We start from the raw sequence: 22752 nt of genomic DNA, 5'->3' as shown, positions 1-22752 counted from the left end.
ACACAGGAAATACAATACAATACAATAAAATACAATAAAAGGGAAAATAAGAGAGAGATAGAGAGAGATAGAGAGAGATGGCTCACAGTAAGACAATATGATTACGGAGAAAACTTACGCACAAGGGGAACGATCGCATGCGCCTCGATATCCAGCTCCCGATTATCAGCAATGAGAACCGTTGAAGAGAGTGAACTGGATACGGTCGGCCTGCCTATTTATGCCCCACACACAATACAATTCAATGGTCCCTACAATCTCATTGTTCATTGGACACAGGAATTCGGCTTCGCATTATAACAAAAGGTCATAGGTTGATTCATACAGGTGGGCTGTGACTATTTCCAACTGCTCAGGTGGGAGGGAAACTGGGTTTCCCGCCGCATGGGTAATAAAGTGCAAATAAAGTAAATGTTCATAAACTTCTTATGTCCATAACTATTCGCACGAGCGATTGATCTGCTTCAAACCAACACCGGAATATTTCTAATTAAATATTCTTCCGATGGATACTAAACACCACTGTATTACTCCTGTCTGACCCTTCGTATCAAACAAAGAGGGATTCCTCTGTTCATAAACATTCTATATTAACCAAACTTTCAGAATCTATCAAAGGGACCATGATCTACAAAATACATTATTAGTGAAAATATGTAATGATTGAGTCGCACGCTACGACCGCATAAACTCTACCGTAAATACGCATACCATGCGCCTGCGGGTGCCCGCGACTGTGAGTATGCGCACGTACGGGAGAGCGTACGCATGCGCAGCACGGACCTGTGTGAGGTGCAAATATGGTAGTGTGCATAGAGATATTTTTCTGACTTTGACAGTCCACCCTTTGGCAGTCAAAAATAACTGCCACCTTCTAAAACATTTCAAAAGGAGAAAAATATATGTCAGGGGTTAATTCATTTCCATGGTTGGGTGAGAGAGGAGTAGGTGGGAAGAGGGTATGACCTAGTGAGATAGCAGAAGCATGTGTGTATGAATCCGTGTTTGGGGGGTCATGTATCATCGTGCCGTACGTGTTGTAAATCAAGCTTCGAGGTATTGCGAAGTATACATTTGAATTCCTTCTTATCCCGTGGTACGGGTCTGTGGATGGGCTGTCAAACTTTACCGAGCTCTTTTCGGATTTTGAACAAAATGGGGAGCACATTTTAGTTGATGATACATGAATGGGGGAATATGTGATTGCTGATATCTGTGCCTGTATTCCCTATACTATGTGTGTCATTACCTGAGGGTTGTAGAAATGAAGAAAAGACATAATTACGGTAAATGCGGTGGTATTCTATGTCAGGTTAATGTACATCTGTCGGTTGAAGTTTTGTTCGGTATCAGTTGAAAGTCGTCTTCTTTGCGCTGTGTTGCCCATTAGGTGTGAGCAAAAAGCTTTGTCAATGCCATTAGATTTACAAAAAATGTTGGGCTAGCGTAAGTTTAAGAATTCTAGGGAAACTGGGGATCCATGGCAAAGTTCATCAAATGTCCATATCTCAAGTGGTCAAAACTTCTTCTTTGGTCTATCCGTTGTCTGTATAGCGTCTCGTCAACTTCCTCGTCCAAGTGGGTCTTTTTATCTTGGAGAAAAACCAGAAAAACAGGTGAAAGAAACGGACCGTAGAAATCGCATTTTCATCACATCATTGTTTCTATCATTGGGTCATAAATCAAATCCAGGTTAATTACAGTTTCCTCACTCCTTAAACTCATTACCCTGGTACGATGTTTGCACTTCATTAAAGCCTGACCGCATCTAAATATCAAGCCAATGGATATGACAACACCTAAGATACATAGGAGAAACTTCCCAACATCCATTATGACTCCTTGAGCCCAGTCTCCCAAACCGGAGAACCAATTTCGCGGGTTCAACCATGACACCCAACCAGTCAGCTCATTACCTACAGCAGCAAGAGTGAGATTGTGTTTTCGGCGAAATTCCCACTTCAATTGGAGAATATCGTCCATCTTTTGGTCTATGACCTCGACCGGATCCTCGGTGCTATTCGTGATATACGTGCAACACTTCACGCCGTACTGTGTTGCTAATGTAACACAATATCCGCCTGTCACTGCTGTGAGGTAATTAAGAACCATTCTATGCTGCACCAGTTCTGTTTTATAAGCTTGAAGTTCCCTTCCCGTATATCTAAACGTGTCATCATACATTTCCGTGATATTATCTAACAAATTTGCGAGCGCCGATATGTATTTATAATTTAGCACTCCTCTAGCGGTGCGGGTGAAATCTAACGCGATTAAGAATTGAATCCCGGTGGATTCACTTATCAGATCAGAGGCCGGATGCTCTGTCTTCTCTATCAGGTGTCTTTTAACGACGTGCTCGTAATGGGTGTGAGTATAAGGAGCTTGGGCACCACGATGTATGTCTTTCATTTTATCATGTGTTACAGTCATTACTTCAGGCAATACTTTTCCAATATAACACAATCTTTCAGAGTTTGGGGCAAGCCACTTGTACGCCTTTCTCCCGCATATGAAATATGCATCATCGGGGAGAACATATGGGACGGAGAAGGACATAACCATATTACACACCTTCCAGGTGAAATCTCCTAACCCTAATTCTTCCATCTGCTTAATACACGTATCAGGTTGTACGATATGTGCACAGTATCCTGGTGATACTTCTCCAACTCTCGTAATCCTATTTCCTAAGGTGTACCTATACCGGAAAGATTTTCCTCTACTGGCTATGTGGCGTACAAGCTCTGTATCTGTAGGCATTCTATCTGCTCTATGCGAAAAGGTCATGGTGTGGTTACTCCATGACACTTCCCAATTTCCCGGCTTTCTGGGATTGGAGATGTTGAAACATAACAGGGACCTATCCACATGGTATTGGTGGAGCTTCAAACTAGGAGGGCTGGAGATATTAAACCTCCTGTCCACCGGTCTCCCACCCTTTAGCTCAAGTACCTCCCCTATCGTTAAAGGAAATGGTACTAGCCCTGATTTGCTATGACCTTGAGGTACTTGAGAGCATACCCAACAATCTGTTTTGTTTAACACATTACCCACTAAGGAGTGATAGTCACTCAATGGATGCCGGTCCATATGGATATTAAAACTGGATTGGCATTTCTTAATGCACCCATCCTTGATGACATTGTTACAGAGCCTACAGATACAGTTTTCTTCTTAAACTAACAATCCTTCAAAACGTTTGCAAATAACAAGGTTGTTAGATCGTGCCCGGTACTCGCCTTTGCTTGGTGATTGGGTTGCTATTGGAAATTTACACCTCCGTCTCAGTCATTAGAACCTTTCTGGATCCTTTCTCGACCTCACTGGTACTCTCACCGAAACAGACTGCTCTGGTCAACATCATGGTCGACAGGAAAATCCGTATCACAGTCTCTTGGGGCAAGTCCATCTTACAGGAGGAGAAAAGAAGAAATTTGTAATGGGGGTATAAGAAAACAGTTTGTGGGGGAGAGAACTTGTTACGATAATAAGTTCTCTCGTCTTGTTGTTCTTCTTGTTCTGCTGTCCTCTCAAAGGTGCTGTCTCTCAGTCTTCCAAACGAACATTCTGGTGATGCAATATTCCTTCCTAATCAGCGATCTTTCTGTAAGGAGCAAAAATCTGGCATTACCATTGGTCCAACTGAGGGGTGACATACCATCTTTAAACCATGAAAACATGAATGAGAAGAGAGAGAGAGTCAAAAAAACAAAAGAGAGAGAGAGAACACTTCATGTGCATATATATATTACATAACTCAACAACAAACAACAATAGGAACCGAGAAACAAGGCATTTTTATCAAACATTTTTCAACCTTAAGAAAACATTGTTATTATTATCAGGCTGTCATATCTACGTGTCTAATGGTCTCCTTGAACAGTCCCTCCCCACCAGCACCTGCATTACTCCACTGTTTGTATCTGGCCAGAAATACATTGTGGCGGATAGGTCATGCTGGGGTTTGGTAGACTTCTGCAAGGACCAAGTGGATATGCAATGTGTGAATTCTTACCAATAATCATCAGAGATGGGGATAGAGAGAGAGAAAAAAACATTTTTCTTCACAAATACATTTACAACGTTTCACCTGGTCATTCCTGTGTCTTCAGTGAATGACCTCCCAATTTATTAACCGTTACCTCAGGCTTACCATCAGTCCTAATGATCACCTTTCCTGCCTATGTGATCCCTGATTATAATCGTGTGTGTTATAATTTTGCTCATTTCTTGGTCTAGGGGGTCTGACTTTATGTGGGTTATTACAGTTGCTGGCATAATGCCCTTCTCTTCTACAATGGTAACAAATCCTTGGCTTTCTCCATATGCTAGGGGCCTGGGGTTCCGGTCGACTTGATGCATCCTCTAGTGCTTGGATGTTCAGTGTCATCAACCGCTCTCCCTGCGCTTCCCTGGTTCTTTGGATATTTCGGTCATGCTCGATAGCGGACTCTCTTAATGCCGCCACCGAGATGCCTCTCCAGTGAGGTATGGAGGTTTGTACCCTGATTTTTAGTGTGTCTTTTAAGTTGTTCATTAATACGGACACAGCTACCTCTCTGTGGTGTACATTAGTTTCAATGTCATCTATACCAGTGTACCTAGCCATATTCTGCAGAGCCCGGTGAAAATACTCTTCTGCGGATTCACCTTCTTTTTGTTTTATTGTACAGATTTTATTCCACTTTACTACTGTAGGAAAATATTCTTTCAACTGTAGATTGATTCTTTTTACATTATCTTGGTTATACTCGTTTGTTAGTGGCACTTCCTCATCTAGCTTACAATCAGCGATAAATTTCAATGAATCAACATCGGGGGGTAAACATGCCCTCAAAACTGTCCTCCAATCTTTGTTATTTGGCTCTGTAGTATGTCCTAGCACTCTAATGTATCTTTGACAAGCAACTAAGTCTTTCCTGGGATCAGGAAATTCAGTCAGAATTGTTCTTAATTCTGTTCGGGAAAAAGGGCAGTACATGGCGATGTTCCTGACAGGAGTGATTCCTGAAGAGTCAGTTTCCCCATTTGGTACTGCAATTACCCTAACAGGATTAAGTCCAGTAATGTCATTCTGAATTGATTCTACGATATAAGGTACATTTGTTTGTGCGTAATGTATAATACCATACGTACCTGTGGACACGACCTCACCTGACCCTCCATTAGGGGGTTTGATTACAGTCTTTACCGATTGGGTCGCGTCCACCTGGATGTCTTGTGTGATGGCTTCTGGAAAAGGTGCCGACATCGTTCTGGGCTCACTTTCTTGTTGGTGTTCCTGAGGAAAGTTTAACATGGGGTGCGACTTGCATGGGTTAATAGTTGTACATTCAACAGTATTACAATTATCTTTGTTACATTTATTACACTTATTCTTATTATCTATACTACAGTTGCTAAGAGCGTTTTTATTGTTCACCCTTGTGCTTTTCTCCGCAACCACAATCCCCTCCATTGCCATGTCTCTCCTCTCAAGATGAAAGTTAGGTATGTAAGTTACATTTCTTTGCATTTCACCTTCCTGTTGCCATAGCTGTAAACAATCATAATGCTTGATTCGTCTCTTTGCTGATTTAATGAGACATATCCTTCGCCTTAAATTATGCAACACCTCTGAGTTAAAACTACCTATCCCGGGAAATGGTACCTTATCCCCCGCAGTCATTCGTGTCCATTCATCACAAAAGGTCTCAGTGTGGGGACCATATTTCCCCCACATTACTAACCGAGCAGACCCTCGGGGTCTGCAAGCCTCTGGAGTCTGAATCCTGACCTCCGACCGTCTCTGTATTGTGCACTTGGCTGCCATTGTGGACCTTTTTAACACAGAAAACCTTCCTAAAATGCACCAAACACAGAACTTCGTTGGAAATCCTTAAAGCTCTTCCACTGAACTTCTTCTGCTCCGGGTATCTCCGTTCCGCCTTCTAGCAGACACGTGTAGCCGTTGCAGGCCCTATCTCTAGAGATTTTCCTGAGAAAATTCCCTTCCTTTTTCTTTACACAAATCACGCTTGCATGTGCTCCCTACAACACGTATGAGGGCAAGATTTACGCATGGATATACGACCTCATATCACGTTGCGTTATTGGTCACACATACAACCGTGCGGTCCAATCGTACCACTTATAGACACTTGTTGCCCATAAATGGTAGGATCATTGGAGTCTCTCTACTGTGCTCCAAAACAGCCAGAGCGTAATACAACGAAAACTTTATCACACTCTGTTGCACGTTTTCACTTCAGGCCGTGCTCATAGATCACACAGATCAAAAAGTCCACAAAGCTGGATTATCACACAGATCACAAAGTCCACAAAGCGGGATTCAATACACTCATACCGTTTTCAACCCAATATCATTCTTATAGTTTTCTGATCAGAAAAATAATTTCCCGTAGTCTGATAGCTCTCCCCAGAGGTATTACAGTAAAGTAAGGTATTTAAACTAAGTTTTGGAAAGCTGAAATCAATTTGTGCTATTTATCGCTTTGCGTTATTTACCGCGTTGCGCTACTTATCGCCTTGCGTTATTTATCGCCTGTTGTTTGAGTTACGTGGGCGTACCCAGACGCTCCGTTGCGTAATATACGCTGCGTGCGTCAGCCTTTGGATTGCGTACGCAAGTCTTTGTTAGAGACACGTGTACGCAAAGCAAAGATCCACCGTAACACAATTTATACTTTTATCAATGTAGATGATCCTTGATCATCTACCACACACCACACTGACTTCACCTTATCTCCCAGGCAAAAACTGTGTGTTTGTCTACACTTTAACTATATTACCTTTACTCAAACTATTGAAATAGCGGCAAATTTCTCTCAGCACTTTTATCAACTATAAAACTAGCAGACAGGAGAGTGATATACGAAAATACACAGATGAAAAAGAAATGCAGATATATATATGTGCGTGTCCGCAAGACAGAAAAATAAACAGTTTTAAAAGACACTAGCGTTTTGCTCTTACCTCCGGTTCCCGGGTTCCTTCAGCACTCTTTACCTAAGCGAAGCAGACGCTTATCCCGTCAGCACTACGAGGGATACAACCTCCCGCCCTTTGCTGATGGATAATGTCTGCTGATCTACCTAGTGCAGATATGTGAAGGACTGGACGGCCCCCAATTGATAAAGCTAAATATTTATCGTATATAAAACACTTTAAGAGGTCTAAGAACACTGTACGCTATCTACGTAAGAAGTACCGTAAGGGTACGCAAGTTGCGTAGCGATCGCTCAGCCGTAGTCGAGACGCTCAAGCGTCACGTTCGCTTACGGCCCAGTGATCACAGGCAGGCACGCTATTGGCTGCCGACTAACGTAACGATTCGCTATAGCGTAGCGGACGCTCGGGACCACGAGGAGATCACCAGCGGTGCAGACGCTCCCAACGTTAAACCTTTATATCTATACCTTTAACTATGAAATACACAGTAAACCTTAGTGTGGTGATAGAGTGTAAGTGCAACCTGGTGTAACCTGATTAACTACAAAGCTGCTTGAGCGTCACCGACGCTCAGAGAATACTTAACACTATAAAGAATACACAGATACCTGGGCTTAGGGTCCGAAACCTATTATATGTATTATGACTATTATACTTGCAAAAAGAATCACAGTACAAATGATACACTACAATATAACATAAACCAACTAACCAGATAACTACACAGGAAATACAATACAATACAATAAAATACAATAAAAGGGAAAATAAGAGAGAGATGGCTCACAGTAAGACAATATGATTACGGAGAAAACTTACGCACAAGGGGAACGATCGCATGCGCCTCGATATCCAGCTCCCGATTATCAGCAATGAGAACCGTTGAAGAGAGTGAACTGGATACGGTCGGCCTGCCTATTTATGCCCCACACACAATACAATTCAATGGTCCCTACAATCTCATTGTTCATTGGACACAGGAATTCGGCTTCGCATTATAACAAAAGGTCATAGGTTGATTCATACAGGTGGGCTGTGACTATTTCCAACTGCTCAGGTGGGAGGGAAACTGGGTTTCCCGCCGCATGGGTAATAAAGTGCAAATAAAGTAAATGTTCATAAACTTCTTATGTCCATAACTATTCGCACGAGCGATTGATCTGCTTCAAACCAACACCGGAATATTTCTAATTAAATATTCTTCCGATGGATACTAAACACCACTGTATTACTCCTGTCTGACCCTTCGTATCAAACAAAGAGGGATTCCTCTGTTCATAAACATTCTATATTAACCAAACTTTCAGAATCTATCAAAGGGACCATGATCTACAAAATACATTATTAGTGAAAATATGTAATGATTGAGTCGCACGCTACGACCGCATAAACTCTACCGTAAATACGCATACCATGCGCCTGCGGGTGCCCGCGACTGTGAGTATGCGCACGTACGGGAGAGCGTACGCATGCGCAGCACGGACCTGTGTGAGGTGCAAATATGGTAGTGTGCATAGAGATATTTTTCTGACTTTGACAGAGGTTTTGCCAAAACGCGTCCGAATCCAAAACACGGCCGCGGAACCAAAACCAAAACACAAAACCCGAAAAATGTCCGGTGCACATCACTAGATTATAATGCCTAACTAATCCCTGAGTTTTACTGTTACCCGATTAATGCAGCCATCTTGAAGATGTGGGCTCTGATAACATGAATATCATAAAGTATCCATTGCTTCATAGCTGAAACAATGGCAACACATAAATTTGTTACTGAGCAAAATACACCAGTATCAATGTACCTATATACAAGGTGTCTCTGGGCGCACTAGGCAACATTTCACGCTACTTCCCTCACTCTCCAATTCATAATATGCCATGCATCAGTATCCCCAGTTTATAACTTGCTACACAGCTGTGTTTCTAATTCATAATATACTACAGGTTGAGTATCCCTTATCCAAAATTCAAAATCTCACATTTTTGGGACCATATAGAAATACCCTAACTCATATGCCACACTGCAGAACCCCAAAATCATAATGTGCCTCATAACAATGCCCCCAATTCATTATATGCTACACATCTGTGTCACAACTTAATTATATGCCACACAGCTGTATCCTCTATTCATATGATACACTTTAATGATGCCAACACATAATATGCCACACATTTGCATACCCTCCAACTCAGGGGCGTCTTAAAAGAGGAGGGGTCCCGTGTGCACACTCCGGGTGGGCCACCTCCTCTCCACAGCATCGTAGGCTCTGGCAATATGCCAGTCTACTGTGCATGTGCAGGTCTCCCGAAACATGGCGCCTGCCATGTGTTGGAGACAAAAGTCGAACTGTGCATGCGCGGTGGCCATTTTTGCGTTGTTTTTTTGCCGCGACAGTTGATGCTGCAGCGCCCGGCAATGGACTTTGGAGAGGTGAGTCTGTAAATATGGGTGCAATGTGTGCGGTGTGGGCCCACCCTAGACCCAGGGGCCCATGTGCACCGCACACATTGCACCCATGATAGAAACGCCAATGCTCCAACTGTACCTTTTTAACAGGTACAGTACCTTTTTTTTTTTTTTCTGGACTGTACCTGCCAAAAAGGGCTTTGCACTGATTTTTGACTCTCCAAATTTCCATTGAAAGTATAGGAATGGGGGCGTGGTCACACCCCATTTACCCATGGCCATGCCCCCTTCCTAATTTGTACCGGTTTTTATGTGTAAAATGTTGGAGGGTATGCATTTGTGCCCCCATTACATAATATGCCAGACACCTGTGATCCAAATTTATTGTATGCCACACAGCTGTGCCCTCAATACATTATGTCACACGTTAGTGCCCCAATACATATTTATGCCACACATCTGTGCCCCAATATATGTCAATACTCATTAACCCAAACACACACACTGTCTGCACTCATTAAGCCATATACACAATGCCAGTACTCATTACCCCCCCCACACACACACATACTCGCACACTGCCAGCACTCATTAACCCCCGCCCATACACACACACTGCCAACACTCCTTATTCCGCCACCCCAACCAACTGCCAGAACTCATCAACTCCCCAAAATACACACACTGCAAGTACTCATTAATCCCTACCACACACACACTGACCCTGTCAGCACTCATTAATACACACACAAGCCCTCCCCCGCCTTCCTCCAAGGGCCGGATCAGGTTTTGTGGGTGGACAGGGCACTTAAGGCACCCCACTCCTCTGTCCCTCCACATGTTGTCAGAACCACCCCCACTTCTCATCCTGTCCTCCCCCACTATGGGAATGCACAGTAGCAGTGTGCTCTGAGGTGAAGAGGGTATATGGGATTTTGAATATTACATTTAAACCAATGGTGTATATTAGATTTAAACGAATAGTTTAATAATGCTTGGGTACAGTTTATAGCTTCACATAATTGAGAGACAGCAATTTTATAATGTTTTCTTGCAGTGGAACAAAGATAACGTAACCTTAAAATACACATAGAAAAATATAATCTATCATCCATCTTGTCACCTGCAAGAATAGCGGCAGCCATTGTACGAGTACACCATGGTTTTACCTTCTAAATGTTTGCTGGTTTAAAAAAACGTACAAGTTCACCTGGAATCTCGGAGCTCCGGCTGTCTCACCTTCCGTTACATCCGGCCCATAGACTGCCTCCACCTCTGCCTGTCACCCTTCCTGCTTGTAAACTGTCACATCCATTTCCTGTGTTACATGCATACTCCAGCATTCTATTACCTAATGCCATGTGCCAGCATCCATCTGCCATATACCCCATCCTATCCCTGCATTCCCTCCCCAATTACGGTTTTTACAGCAGGACTGAACTCTGCATGGTCTCGGCTGTCAGCATGTTCTGTATCCCAAGTTTTACCCAGAAGCTTTTAAAAAAAAGTATGTTCTGTCACCATCTCCCGAATGTGTCTGGCTTACTTTGTGCATGCTTGGTCATCATGGATCCCCTCCCCCAAGACACTGGACACTATCGACAAAACTTACTGGGTTGACCCTCAGCAGCTTGAATGTCAGAAGTTCCAGCAATAAGGACTAGGAGAAAGGCAATCACAGCTGGCAACTGTAGAGAGTGATCTTGGGGCCGACTTGGGAGATGTTTGGGAGGCCAAGTGTAAGCGATGCTGAGATCAGTGTCTTCGCTTTACTGAGAGTGGCTGTCCTATACACGGCAGCTTTAGGCAGGGCCGTAACTAGGTGTGTGTCAGTGGTGCCTGGCACACAGCACAGATGCGCTAGAGCGCAGGACCACCGGCAACACCCACCTGGCCGCTCCGTTGCCACCACACTGTGGGGTCCAGTCCACGTCCCCCGGTGCCCAGCAGCATTGCCCAGCTACCTCTCACATAGGTAGCCGGGCAGCACTGCAGCTCCCACTCCACACCCTCCCCGTGTGCTGGTAGAGATGACGTGGGGGGGACTCTGCTGCTGTAATGTGTAAAAAAGGGGGACTCTGCCTGCCGTAATGTGTAAAAAGGGGGACTCTGCTACCATAATATGTAAAAAGGGGACTCTGCTGCCCCAATGTGTAAAAAGGGGGTCTCTGCCTGCCATAATGTGTAAAAGGGAGCCCTACATGCCTAATGTGTAAAAGGGGGACTCTACCTGTCGGACTGTGTAAAAGGGGGCTCTACCTGCCATAGTGTTTAAAGGGGGCTCTACCTGCTGTACTGTGTAAAATGGGACTCTACCTGCCATAATGTGTAAAAGGGAGATTTGCCTGATGTAATGTGTAAAAGGGAGTATCTGCCAGACGTAACGTGTAAATGGGAACTCTTTGGCCATGCCCGTTCCCCATGAAGCCACACCCCTATATTTTTGTCACGCACCTAGGGCGCACACTGGACCAGTTTTGTGTATGGTATATTGGGGGGAGCACCAATGCTGTTTCTTGCACACAAAATGTTACGGCACTGGTTTTAGGCACATAGCCGGTAAATCCCAGGAATGGCTTCCCACTCAGCGTATCATGTGTCGTTTGCCCACCTCTATCCTTCCCTACAGCGAGCGTGGCCAGTGTTAGATACTAAGCCTGTGTAGACTGCCACTTTCATGCAGAGCCAAGTCCCAGTCCCCAACACACACTGGGGGTAATTCCAAGTTGATCGCAGCAGGAAATTTTTTAGCAGTTGGGCAAAACCATGTGCACTGCAGGGGGGGCCAGATATAACATTTGCAGAGAGTTAGATTTGGGTGGGTTATTTTGTTTCTGTGCAGGGTAAATACTGGCTGCTTTATTTTTACACTGCAATTTAGATTGCAGATTGAACTCACCACACCCAAATCAAGCTCTCTCTGCAAATGTTATATCTTCCCTCCCTGCAGTGCATATGGGCCCTCATTCCGAGTTGTTCGCTCGGTATTTTTCATCGCATCGCAGTGAAAATCCGCTTAGTACGCATGCGCAATGTTCGCACTGCGACTGCGCCAAGTAACTTTACTATGAAGAAAGTATTTTTACTCACGGCTTTTTCTTCGCTCCGGCGATCGTAATGTGATTGACAGGAAATGGGTGTTACTGGGCGGAAACACGGCGTTTCAGGGGCGTGTGGCTGAAAACGCTACCGTTTCCGGAAAAAACGCAGGAGTGGCCGGAGAAACGGTGGGAGTGCCTGGGCGAACGCTGGGTGTGTTTGTGACGTCAACCAGGAACGACAAGCACTGAAATGATCGCACAGGCAGAGTAAGTCTGGAGCTACTCTGAAACTGCTAAGTAGTTAGTAATCGCATTATTGCGAATACATCGGTCGCAATTTTAAGAAGCTAAGATTCACTCCCAGTAGGCGGCGGCTTAGCGTGTGTAACTCTGCTAAATTCGCCTTGCGACCGATCAACTCGGAATGAGGGCCATGGTTTTGCCCAACTGCTAAAAAATTTCCTGCTGCGATCAACTTGGAATTACCCCCACTGTGTATTGTAGCGAGACAGGCTGTGGATTACTTGAGTGATCAGATCGGCTACCGTTCACCTCCCCCTAGTGTCATAATGCAATAGAGCCCAATCCCTCCCTTCCGAAGGCAACAACATTTTACTACAAAAAACTGTTATGTTGGTGGGGGGTGTCATGTGGCACCTAGGACCCACTGGCCCTAGGTATCCTCCTGCATTGCTTTGTGGATAATCCAGCTCTACATTGTTTGCAGTATCATGTATCACACAGTGTAATATAGAGAAACAAACCCACTGTGCAATGCAAACAACTTCCGGTTACAAGACCTAACTTGGGGGGTCATTCAGATCTGATTGCTGCTGTGCGTCTTCGCACAGTGGGCGATCAGTTCATAACAGCACACGAGCATGCACCGCAATGGGCACGCGCATCGGACAACCACGGGCATCACTGGTCAGCGGCAGGTTGGTGCGAATAATCTGTATGGGCGTTCGCAAGGTGATTGACAGGAGGAAGCCACTTGTGGGTGGTAACTAACTGTTTACTGGGAGTGTTTGAAAAAACACAGGCATGCGCGAACATTTTCAGGTAGGGTGTCTGACATCCGCTCCGACCCCGATCAGCCTGATGTGATCGCACTGGGGGAGTAAGTCCTGGGCTGCGCAGAGACTGCACACACTGGATTTTAGCAGCTCAGTGTACACCTAGCAACGCACACTTGCATGGTGAAAATACACTCCCCCTGTAGGCAGCGGCTGTCTGAACGCAGGAAAGCAAAAATCGCAGCCCAGCGATCAGATCTGAATGACTCCCATAGTCTGATATTAGTTAGACCCGTGGTTTCCAATCTCTGTCCCAGGACCCCAAGCAGTTCATGTTTTCCTGGTCACCTGTGGATCTTTAAAATTTGACCATTGGTAACACACCTGTGCACCTGCTAGATGACATGGAAAACGTGAACTGTTTGGGGTTCTGATCCCGAGATTGGGTACCACTGAGTGAGACATACATTATAGGACTATACAGTATTTTCGAGGTAGCGGCTTTCAGCTGCAAATTTAAAGTGTATTCACATTAAGGGAAGAGTTAAGTTGTGGGCGAAGGGGCAAATTGCCGCTCCCTTCGTTCAGCCCAGTTCACCTAAAAGTGCTCACTACTCTAAGGGGTAGCGAACACTTTTACGCGATATCCCGCTGCCACAGGTGTCACAAGAATTTGAGTAGGTGAGATACTCGTCTGCAATTGAATTCCCCCCTATTCCTCCCAACTGTCCCGATTTTCGCGGGACAGTCCCATTTTTGGGACTGTCCCGCTGTCCCATCTATGGGCCGCAGTGTCCCGCGGGGAGGGGGTGGGCAGTTGGGAGGCTCCTGTCACTCACCGCTCTGCTGTATAGCAGCAGTGAATATGCGCCATTTCACAGCAGTGATCAGATCTGAATTACCCCCTAAGTCCCGGGCTGCGAAGAGACTGCACAAACTGATTTTTGTGCAGCTCTTCAACACAAGTAAACGCACACTTGCACAGCGCTTTTACCCTCCCCCTGTAGGCGGCAACTATCTGATCGCAGGGCAGCAAAAAACGCAGCCCAGCGATCAGATCTGAATTAGGCCCACACTCTTCCTGTGCGATGGAATCCTGCTGAACGGGGCTGGAGCTGACGTCAGACACCCTCCCTGAAAACGCTTGAGCCCACCTGCGTTTTTCCGGACACTCCCTGAAAACGGTTAGTTGCCACCCCCAAACGGCCTCTTCCTGTCAATCTCCTTGTGAACAACCACACGAATGGATCCTTCGCGCAATCCCATCGCTGACCGTCGAAGCCCGTTGTAGCTGTGCGACGTGCCGGCGCAGTGTGGTGCATACGCATGTGCAGTTCGGATCTAATTGCCCGCTGTGCAAAAATGCACAGCAGCGATCAGATCTGAATTACCCCCCATGGTGCCAGTCCCCACGGCCATTCTGTATGACCATAGGGTTACTCTGCAAAGCCCTGGGTGAGTATCTGAATACATTTCAAGGTGGCTACAGCATTAGCATATTTTCGCACATCTGCTGTATATGGGGTCACAGCTGCGAATGCATCAGCGCACATCTCTGAATCAGGCCCACAATCTGAAATATTGCCATAAACAATACAAAACCTTTAGAAATATTGAGAGTTGCAACTAGACTATTTTTAAATTAAAAAAAAAAGTACCCAATTCAGAGGCTTTTTATACAAGAAAACATTGTAAAATAATAAAATTAAAACTAAGCTTTGATAAGCTGAAGGCTGCATAAGCCTGAGGCCATATAAGCGATCAACTTTTTGTGATTGGTTGTTAAATGACTAAGCAGTTGCTAGGCAGATCAGTTTTCCCGGTTGGTTTTTTCCTATTGGTTTAAGGGGTTGTGCATCAGGATGAAGAGGAGGGTCTTAGGTTAGTATATAGGGGGTGGCCATCTTGCTAGACTCCCTCTTGCCTTTCAGTTTATGCCCCAGGAAGGATAAGTACTATTGCTTATTTTCACTGCCTGTAAATTGTTTTTTTTTTTTTTTTTTTGAATTTCATTTGCCTTCTCTAGGGCATTATACAGTGCTGTGCCCCCTCTCTGCGTGTCATTGTCTACTTTTGCAGATTCTCCCCCCTCTGCCATGCCTCGTCCAAAACGTGCAGCTCCCCCCCCCCCGGCGCCTCGTGGATGCGGGGAGCGCCTTCCGCTCCCGCTCCCCGAGCGTTGCGCCACAGAGAGGACTTCCCCCTGTTTCAGACAGGCGGCGGGGACGGGCAGTTACAGCCCGCTCCCCTGCCGCACGGAGACGGGCGGCCAGCGGCCGCTCGTCACGTGGTGCCGATGCGCGCGGCTCGGCCGGGCCGCGCGTCCCGGCGCTCGCAGCGGGACGGGCCTCTCCTCTCCCTCCTGCCTCGGGCGTCTGCAGCACTTCCCCTCCGGCGGCCGGCGGCCGCTCTGCACGTGGCGCGGGTGCGCGCGGTCCGGCTGGGCCGCGCTCCCCGGCGCCTCCCGCGGGCGAAACGACTTCCCTCCCTCCTTCCATAAGTGCCTCCGGCCCTCCTCCTCCATCCCCGCGGTCGGCTCTCGGCGGCGTCCTGGGGGCACAAGCTGTGCCGGACGGCCGCGGCAGAGCTGCGGGGGGCGAGGGGGGGGTCAATATGCAGCTGGGGGATATGAGCCCAGGGCAGCGGGTAGCGGCTCCCGCTGTCCCCGGGACAATACAGGGCCCCATACTACCCCCCTCCAGCGGGGGGTTTAGCACACCGCACCTCAATTTAAATAATATTGGGCCGTTTGGGCCTAGTGTCGCCGGGGCGGGGGACGTGGCGGCGGCGGCCGCCACACCCGCCCCGGCGGCAGTCACATGGCAGGGTTTTCCCCCGGCCTCGGTGGCCTGCTCGGGCTCCTCCTGGGTGTCAGACGCCCCGACGCCATTAACGGCGCCCCCGCTCGTCGGTTTTCAAACCCCTCTCCACGCCCTTCCCGGTCCTTTTCAGTTTGGGTCCACACAGACATCCGTCTCGGCGGCTTATATGATGCCCGGCGGGGCGCTTTCGGTAGCAGCGCAGCAAGGCTTCGCGGGGAGCCAGTCCTTCCCCGGGGGTTTTGCGTGGCCTCCGGCTCCAGCATTCCCCTTAGCCGCCAGCATGCCTTCCATGGGCTTCATGACGGTGTCCGGCACACAGTTTTCCCCGCACGGGGCCAGCGCGGGCGCCGGCGTGCAGTCCACGTGGTCGGTCGGTGGCCCCCGAGTCGCGGTGCCCTTGCCGGCCTTTGCGGGCCTGCAGTCAGGGCAGGCACCGGGCGGTGGGTATCAGGTGGCACAGAGTTGGCCCCCTCTCGCGGCGCCCCCTCAGTTCCTTCCGGCGTCATACGGATGGGCGGGGGCGGGCGGCTGCCCGCCGCATACGGCGTGGCGGCCGTCTTACCCCGCGAGTTTCGGTGCAGTGAGCGGGTCAGCCTTTACGCAGTCGATCGGGTACACCTCGGCGGGGGCCCCCTCCCTGCAGCTGCCGGGCGGCCATCCGCCACGGAACGGGGGAACGGGCTCTCCGCCTCCGCATTTGCGGACAAGTGTTAATGATGTTCTGGTTCCCCCGGTGCCGGTTGTCCCCTCTTTTTCTCCCTTGCAGGTTCCGTCTAATTCAGGAGCTACGCCCGTCACGAGGCGAAGGTCACGGACAAGCGCGACTGCGAACGTGGAGGTACGGCCATCAGCGGAGGCGGGTGCAGCGGACGACGCGGTTCCGGGTCCTTCAAACTCCGGTGAGCTAAATATTCCTTTACACGTTTCAACTTGTAGTTCCTCGTCTTCTAGCAGCGTATCATCCGGCTCTCCGCGGCGCCCGCGTAAATTAGCTAGGCTCATCGCGCGGCGAATGGCCAAGGAGGCGCACAAGGTGGCCGCTCCTGCGCAGGTGGTCCCCTCCGACCCTCCCCGTTACGGCGAGATGGTACATTGCGCCAAAACGGCAGTGACAAGAGGGGTTCGTAAGCGCATGCGGGAAAAAATACGTAAGGGGAAGTATGTAGACATATTCACCCTTACAGAGGAAATGCGGCAGGGTTTTGACGCGGCCAAGAAACCGGGTGGTATTGGGGAAAATGCGTTTCGCAATTTTCACCAGTGGCTGCGTGGGTTTTTGGTGTTCATGGCTTGCTACACGGAATCGCGTCCCGCGGAGTATGCCAACTTGGTGAAATATTTGTTTTTAGTACACGATATGTACTTAAAATCCAAGGGTTCCGCGTGGCGGGATTACGACGAGAAGTTTCGTCGCAATCAGGATGGCAACCCCATCCTGCCCGCGGGTTTTAAGGATGTTGAGGTGTGGTTGGAGGTCACGCAGCAGGTCAAACCCACCCCGGACGTCACGGCCAAGAAGCCCGGGGCGGCCGGGGCGGTGGCTTCTCGATTGACGGGAAAAGGCAAGTGCTTTGCCTACAACGACGGCAAATGCGGCAAAGGAACGGGCTGTCGTTTTCGCCACTCATGCAGGTTGTGCGGAGCCAGTCACCCGGCCATGGAATGCACCGCGGCGACAGGCGGTAAGCCTGCCGCTTCCACCGAGGCCGGTGGAATTGGCAAGTAAGGCCTTCTCCCCGATTATAGTTCCCGAGTTGCAGCGCTGGCTTACCTTGTACCCCGATGAGTCGGCGGCATCGTTTCTCTTGCAGGGCTTTCAGCACGGTTTTCGTTTGCCAATCCCGGATTCGGTGTATGTGGTTGCACGCCAGAATTTGAGATCGGCTCGGGAATTCCCGCAGGAAGTCCGGCGGAAGGTTGACGGGGAGATTGGGCTGGGGCGCATGGCTGGGCCCTACGCCCTTTCCCCGTTGCCCTCCTTGTGCATTTCCCCAGTAGGGGTAGTGCCCAAGAAGGCCATAGGTAAGTTTCGTTTGATACAGCACTTGTCGCACCCGCCGGGGCTGTCGGTCAACGACGCTATCCCGGAAGCCCAATGCAGAGTTCGATATCAGTCGTTTGACGACGCGCTGCGATTAGTGCGGGATTGTGGTCCGGGGAGTCTGTTGGCAAAATTGGCGTGGAGTCGGCCTTTCGGCTACTCCCGCTACACCCAGATTCCCTGCGGTTTCTGGGTTTCAAAATAGGGGGCGAATTCTACGTCGATCGGTGTCTCCCCATGGGTTGCTCTGTCTCCTGCGCCTACTTTGAGTGCTTTAGCACGTTTTTGCACTGGTGCGTCCAGACCGCCTCCGGGCAGATGGGGGTGGCTCACTACCTGGATGACTTTCTTTTTGTAGGCCCCGGAGACAGTTCGGTCTGTGGGGACATTCTCTCGGTGGCCAGGTCGTTATTCTGCGCTTTAGGGGTACCGGTTGCGCAGGATAAGTGCGAGGGTCCTTGCACTTGTCTTAGCTATTTAGGTATCGAGATTGACACGGTAGGGGGGTGCTGTCGCTTGCCCGAGGATAAGGTGCGGAAACTATTGGGTTTGATTACAGACTGTTTAGGAAAACGCAGGGTTCGGCTTAAACAGGTGCAGTCCTTGCTTGGTTCTCTCAATTTTGCGTGTCGGATTATCCCCATGGGTAGGATTTTCTGTCGCAAACTTGAGCGGGCCACCGCGGGGACGGTTCGACAGAATCACTCCGTGTACCTTTCCCGCGAGATCAAGGATGATTTGCGTATTTGGGTCTCGTTCCTGGTGTCCTTCAACAGGGAAGTGTTGTGGCCCGCTCCTTGTTGTTCCAGTAAGCAGCTGCAGTTGTTCACGGATGCTTCAGGCAGTCGAGGTTTCGGCGCGTTCTTCGCTGGCTCATGGTGCGCTGCGGCCTGGCCGGCATCTTGGGTAACGCGTGGGTTTACCAAGAACCTGCTTCTGCTGGAATTGTTCCCGATCTTAGTGGCGCTTGAGTTATGGGCCGGACGGTTCGCAAATAGGGACATTTTGTTTCTTTGCGACAACTTAGGGGTAGTGCATGCGATTAATAACCAGCGTTCCTCATCTCCGCAGGCGCTGCGATTGCTAAGGCATTTAGTGTTGGTTTGTTTGCAGCGCAATATTAATTTTAGGGCTCGCCACGTACCTGGAGTTGACAATGGAATTGCGGATGCATTGTCCCGGTTCCAGTTTGACAAATTCAGGACGTTGGTTCCGGGAGCGGAGGCAGAGGGGTTACAGTGCCCACCTTCTGTCTGGCAGATGGTCGAAGCGGTTTAACGGCGTTGGCCAGGTGTGCACTGGCTCCCTCTACGCTACGAGCGTATGATGCTGCATGGCGGGATTGGTCAGCCTTTCAGAGTAGGTACGGGGTAGCAGGTGAGTCCTCGGCCGACGCCCTGTTGACCTTTGTTTGGGAGCATTACCAAAACGGTAGGTCAAAAGCGGCCATGGCTACTGCCCTTGCGGGCATCGCCTTTCACTCGCGACTCCACGGGACAACGGACCCCACGGGGTCGTTTGTCCTTTCCAGAGCGCTGAAAGGTTGGGCTAGGTTGCACCCGGCGCCTGCGGATTCACGTAGGCCTATAACGTTGCAGCTGCTAGCGGAATTGCTGCGTGTGCTACCTCGGATTGCGTCCTCGGAATTTGAGGTGGCATTGTTTAGTAGCGCGTATGCCCTGGCCTTTTTCGGGGCTTTTCGGGTGAGCGAGCTAGTGGCGAGCAGCAAGGCGTCCCGGGAATCGGGTCTGCTCTACGAGAATGTGCGCTTGCAGGAGGGCCTGTTGCTCTGTAGGATTGTGCGGTCCAAGACAGATCAAACAGGTCGGGGTCGCTGGTTGTCCTTGGAGGCTCAGGGAGGTATGGGCGTTTGCCCGCTGCGGTTGACGCAAGAGTATGTGCGGTTAAGACCTCCGGGGGGCAACCAGTTGCTGGTGCACGCGCAGTTGGACCCTCTGACAAAGTTTCAGTTCTCATCGGTGTTCAAGAAATGTTTGACGGCGTTGGGCTTGCAGGAGGCGGACTTCGGTACTCATTCCTTTCGGATTGGGGCGGCTACCCATGCGGCGGCCGCTGGTTCATCACCAGCGGCTATTCGGGAGTTGGGTCGCAGGAAGTCGGCCTCCTATAAGTCCTATGTCCGTATAGATAAGTTATAAGTGCGCCTGTTGCGCTAACCCAAAAACGTGTTTACTCGTCGGTTTTTGAACGCTTACCGTTCAGGAATCGAGGGTGTGAAGCGAATTTTTAAAATTTTTCCTCCGAGGGGGCCTAATTTCAATTGGCTGTTCTACCAAGGTCCACGGGAGGTTTTTTGAGTTTTCTCCTTCACTTGGGTTTTATTGGTTACGTTGTGTTTAAGTTACAGATTATGTGCATAATCTGACATTAGGATATTTTCTTTTACAGCTGTCAGCAATTTTGGAGACCACATATGGATGGTTGGTCATTCATATGTTTTTTGGGCGGAGAAACATCCCATGGCATCTAGGGCGACTGAGATTTTTGGGTCCCGGCAATTTAGATGGTTAGGTGTTAGGGGCATGTTATGGGGTGATTTGTTGCGCGTCCTTTTTTCTAGGGAGCGCCGCTGGGGTCGCCCCAGTTGTATTATCATTCATCTGGGTGGTAATGATCTGGGCCGAGTTAAAGGCATAGACTTTATTTTGTCTATAAAGGCGGATGTGGTGGCGATACGTTGTCACTGGCCTGGGGTATGCATTGTCTGGTCGGAAATGGTGCCCCGTTTCCATTGGCGTGGTGCGGTGCGTTTCTCGGCGCTGGAGAAAGCACGCAAAAAGGTGAACTCGACGGTGTCTCTGTTTGTCAAGGCCATAGGCGGAGTGGCAATTAAGCATCCTCTGCTGGTGCTGCGGAACAGGCAGTTCTATAGAGACGATGGGGTTCACCTTTCTCCGGAAGGAGTGCAGTTTTTTCTGGAAGATATTTTCGGTCTTTTTCGTTAGAGCTAGTTAGTTTCTGGTTGGTTAAGGTTCTGTTTGCGGATGGCGGTGGCGGTTTGGAAAACCTTGGTGGCGGGAAATCGCTGCCAACCAGCTGTCACACAGGCATAAGTGGTCATTGTGGGGCTCCCTCTTTAAATGGACGGCAGGTGTGTCCTTTTCTTGCGGTTGGACATTTAGACGTTCCCCTGCGGGAACCGAACGTTTGCCAGAGAAAGAGGGGTAAGGCCAGCACAATGCGGGTTATGCGGGAAGGAGGCGGGGTATGTGTACTCCCCTCCTTGGTTTGGTGGTTTGTCATCTAGGTGACGGGTGCTGGTGTTTGGCAGCGGTTTTCTGTTTGCCATCCTCCAAACTAAAGTTAATATATATTCAATTCAATTCTAATTCGGCCTCAATTATTAGTTTAAAGAGTTGGTCAGCGATTAATAAACATCGTCTGACCTTTAACTCCAGCTACTGTGTCCGTGTCTTTATTTCAGTGTGTGGTGTGGTTTTATTTAGTGATAAGCTAGCTTAAGTAAAAGGTTTATGTAATCACAATAAAGTTATGAGCGGCTTATATTTATTGGCTTTTCAAATGTTTAGACACATTGCTTGACACATGTCACTACCGTGTCTCATCAGTGGTCGTGACCTTGAATCTGGATTTTTGCTTCACATCTGTCAATCAACAATAAACCAGTATCTGATAATCTGAGAAATTGATTTCTATTTCCTACTCTAATTTTTTACAGATTTTGAATAAGAACATCCTGATTAGAAACAAAGAGAATGCTGATTATGACATGGTTTTGGATTGCATTTCTACAACACATATGGAAACATTTTATTGTAGATGAGAGAGAGAGCAAGAGAGAGCGAGAGATAGATAGAGGTATATTTACTAAGATTCTCATTTCTGCCTATTTCAGCATAGATCAATCTCGGCTGACATCGCCAGTGTGTGATTGTAACTTTTTCAGAAAAAACACTGTAATTTACCAAAGTACCGTGTTTTTTCAATTCGAATTCACCGATGTCTGTGTAATTCGTATTGTCGGCAGTGTTTTACGGGAGAGAATAGTAAAGCACTGCCGCACCTTAACACAATGAAGCCCGGCCGGAGCAGTGAGAATCGTATAGGGCTTCATTGTGTACAGTATAGAAGTAGTTTACAAAAAAAATAATTCCGTGGGGTCCCCCCTCCTAGGCATAACCAGCCCCGGGCTCTTTGAGCCGGTCCTGGTTGTTAGAATACCGGGAAAAATGTGTAGGGGTTCCCCATATTTATACAACCAGCACCAGACTCTAGGAGCGGTCCTGGTTCCAAAAATATGGGGGACAAAAGAAGTAGGGGTCCTCCGTATTTTTGAAACCAGCACCGGGCTCCACTAGCCAGGGAGGTGATGCCGCAGCCGGGGGACACTTTTAGATAGGTACCTGCGGCCAAAGCATCACTCCCCCCAACTAGTCACCCCTGGCCGGGGTTCCCTGGGGGAGTGGGCTGATAGCCTCTGCCTGAT

The sequence above is a fragment of the Pseudophryne corroboree genome, chromosome 2 (assembly GCF_028390025.1).
Source record: "Pseudophryne corroboree isolate aPseCor3 chromosome 2, aPseCor3.hap2, whole genome shotgun sequence".
In the NCBI taxonomy this organism is placed as follows: Eukaryota; Metazoa; Chordata; class Amphibia; order Anura; family Myobatrachidae; genus Pseudophryne; species Pseudophryne corroboree.
This window is presented reverse-complemented; position numbering follows the sequence as displayed.